The sequence below is a fragment of the Acanthisitta chloris genome, unplaced genomic scaffold (genome assembly GCF_000695815.1).
Source record: "Acanthisitta chloris isolate BGI_N310 unplaced genomic scaffold, ASM69581v1 scaffold30088, whole genome shotgun sequence".
In the NCBI taxonomy this organism is placed as follows: Eukaryota; Metazoa; Chordata; class Aves; order Passeriformes; family Acanthisittidae; genus Acanthisitta; species Acanthisitta chloris.
The window spans coordinates 11283-14776 of record NW_008688096.1 but is presented as its reverse complement, the minus strand read 5'-3'; the positions used below and the strand labels follow the sequence as shown (position 1 = coordinate 14776).

The 3494-nt window shown below is 44.6% G+C and overlaps 1 long non-coding RNA gene across 1 annotated transcript in view; it reads right to left on the bottom strand.

Moving 5' to 3' along the window:
* Nucleotides 1–1270, bottom strand: part of LOC103808131 — a 4670-nt gene extending 3400 nt beyond the window's left edge. The window contains exon 1 of the long non-coding RNA XR_624787.1: nt 1175–1270. This is a non-coding gene — a long non-coding RNA (uncharacterized LOC103808131). The remainder of the gene's footprint in view (nt 1–1174) is intronic.
* Between the last annotated feature and the right edge of the window lie 2224 nt (nt 1271–3494).

The following is a 3494-nucleotide window of genomic DNA, read 5'->3' as shown; positions in this document are numbered from 1 at the left end:
GAATTCAGCAGGTGTGCTAGGTGGACACAGTAGGTGCTTACCAGATGCTGAAATCATGCCAGTTGCCTCACAGAGCTTGCTACTTCGGGTTTGATCCCGTTAATCCCTCAGCACTGAGTGCTGGTGTTCTCAAATGGCACTACTAATACACACAGAAAGCCCATGGCCAGGTGGTTTTTGGGGCTACCTTACACTGCAGCAGTCAGAAGGGACTAGTGACTCAGAAGAAGTTCTGCTTCTGTCCTTTTACTCCACATCACTGTCCTGGTATATTTTCCAGGTCCTCTTTATCCTGTTCTTAAATCAGTCAGTCCTATACCAGATGTACAGGAAAAGGATAACACATAGACTTGCACTTCCTAAGCTCTTCCTCTGCCCATGTCCTGAAACCCACCAAAGTTCTGAGTAAAACAGAGACATGAACATGGTAAACCTAAGCACTCAGAGCCATGTCTGACTGGCCAGCATTGATAGACACAGATGGACTCCTCCTGTATTTACAGGCACATTTCTGTGTGACTGTAGCTATGTGATGGAGACAAAGCAGCTCCTGGCTTCATGGTGATCCAATATGCTGTTATAGAGTCCATGCAAGGGTGACTTAGTCTGTGCATTTGGTTTTAGTTTGAGAAGTCCTTATACCACCAGCTGCTGGTTTGCTACAATCGTTAAGGCTGGATCAATAAAATTCACAAGAAACAGTTGGTAGGGATTATTTGTTGGCAAATATTGAGACACTTCACGGGCTCTACAAGGACTTTGACTTGCATAACTGCCCTCAGATCACATGCCCGACTGTGGAAGAAGCCTTTCACTCCCAGCAGATTTACTTGTGTGAAGCTCCTTTTCTATTTGTGTTTAAGTTAATTTTCAAGGGTAGAAAGTGCTGTGGACTACAAACACTAGACTTTGTAAAAGTCCCCAGAATCGTACACATGCATCAGTATTGCTTTGCTTTATGTTCCAAGAAATAGAGCTTAATTTCTATACATGAACACAGGGTCATTTTCTGCTGACAAGATCAAGGGCCAGCTATTCAGCTTTGCAGCTGGAAAGCAATGTCAGGGTAGCAGAGGCAAGCAAGCCATTGTGCAGCCCAGGTGCTACTCCCTGTGCTGCACAGCGCTGTGCTGGCAAAAGCCTTCAGCGGTGGAAGCAAATTGATCACACTGACCGTTCAGTGGTTGGCTTTCAGCTTTCATGAGTAACTCTTCTTCTCCACGTGTCTGACTTCTTTCTTTGTCTTAACCTTATAAGCTTCTCCCTGCTTTAAAAGAAAAGTATAAACATTAACATAGTCTGCAGAGAGTACTCGTAATTATCAACCTGCTTCTGAAACAGGCTCCACATTGTGCTATAACAGGATAAGTAAAAAGCAGGTAAATCACATTAACGCTTCATTTCAAAGACACACGCATTCTGTTTATCCACTCTGCTGAGCTGCAAAAGCACAGGTCTGAAATATCATCTTCAAGTAGAAAACACAGGTCTACAGTTTCGGCACGATCCCTGGGCTGGAGTGCCCAGCTGACAGTCCTCAGCAGAGCCCCTGCCATCAACTGCAGTGGGATCCAGTGCCACTGTCAAGGAAAATCACCTTTCCCAACCGGCCTCCAGGGTCAGCTGGACTGGCAGACATTTCCAACAGCGTAGGCTGTGGCTGCTCTTATGATGTTTCACAACGTCTGTGCTTTAAAGTGAGCAGGTTAGTAACGGAATAAAGGAAGGAGGAAGAAAGCAAGCAAAAACCACCACTGAAGCAGTGCAGAAGTAAAACCAATGACAGTGACAAGCGGTGCAGGTTTCAGTGTCTTTGTAACAGCAAACCCCAAAATAAAGTTCATTTTCGCTCATTAAAAGTAGCTCAATAACCATCTAAAAATAAATACTCCAGTAATCACAAGCCTCACTCACATCGGAGAAAGGCATCTGTTTATGTGTGGCTGTCGGCAGAATTTACCCCTCAGGTGATCTGCATTGATGTATTTGTAACTATTTGTAGTTTCAGACTAATCTAATCTGGTCCAGCAAATTGAAAATGTTTCCCCTTTGCTGGGTAGGAATTTTTTTCTCCTGATAAATGCCTATGAAAGAGGGAATGAAAATATGTTTTTTCTGATTCTGTTATTACTGTGGCATGTGTGTCCCCTCTGCCTTTTTTTAAAAAAAATATTATTACCAGTAGATAAAGAGTATTTGTTATCTTCCTTTCTTAATCTGTTTTCACTCAGACAAGAATTTCATTAACCCCAATGACAGTTTTACTGGAGCAAAGACCTCCCAGGGCCATGTGCTGAAGAAGAAGGCATGAGCTCCTCTGAAATAATTTATTTCCAGAGGTGATGTCCATACCCCCGAGGCCTCCTTGGGACAGAGACCAGCTGAGGCACAGCCTGCCCACTCCTGCCTGTGCCCTTTGGAGTCCTCTGCAGGAGGGGCTGAGCAGGGTGTGCTGGGGCACAACAGCCCTGCCCTTCCTTTTCGTTTTCAGTGTGATTAAGCTGGACATACTCCAGCCCTGCAGAAGGGCTTCCAATTTTAATCGCCAGGGACAAAATCCTCTCTTGGTAAAGGAGACCATTGCTTGAGTATGTTCACATTCCCATGAATCCTGCAAACCCTCAGTCACCAGCACAGGGGTATTTCACAGGTGAGTGAGAGGCCAGTAGAGATCAGACTGCAGCTCATTCCTTTGGGCTGGTGGAAAAGCAACACAATACACCTACAGGTGTAAGGCACAAATTCTGCAAGGGCTTAACAAAACACGCAGACACAGCTCCTCCTGATGGCACAAAACAGGCCCCAAACCTATGGTTTAAGCCTGCTGCCTGTTTGCAGAAACAGACCTTAATGCTCTGTGCTGACAGAATTCAGCCAGGCCCCTTTGACACTGCCCCTGCCCACATACATCACAGAGAGACACCCCTGCCCTGTTACCCAAACGCACAACTTGCCAATAACCGCAAGCACCGCACTTTGCCAAGGCTTCTTGTTAAATGCAAACCTCCAGCCCTTTAGCAGCACTTTCTAGCAGTCAACACAACCCTCTGCTTCTACTGTTATTTCCTGGTAGCTCCCGTTCCATTACCATTTCACCAACTTTCCTCTCATGGGGGATAACAACGCGTCTTACTACCTTCCGGGTGATCTGTGGGAAGCAATACATGACAAGTATCGATTTTTTTTTTCCTAGATTCTAGAGGGAGAAAGTATGTTAAAAGAAGTTACTTGAATTCAAAGACTCAGAGCAGTGATGTAATTCATGATTACTTTTCTCGTGATGACGTTGCCTTCTTCGTCGGTAAACTGTTCCTCTGTTACAGATTCACCAGGAATGTTTTTTGCTTCCTCACCCTAAAGAATGTGTTATAAGATTAGCAATAAAGCCTATATTCTGTCAAACCCACACATATTTCCACACCAATCCAAGCAACAAGCACATGCTAGCTTCAACTTTATGTAACAGTTTGCCTTATGCCACACAAATTGTATGA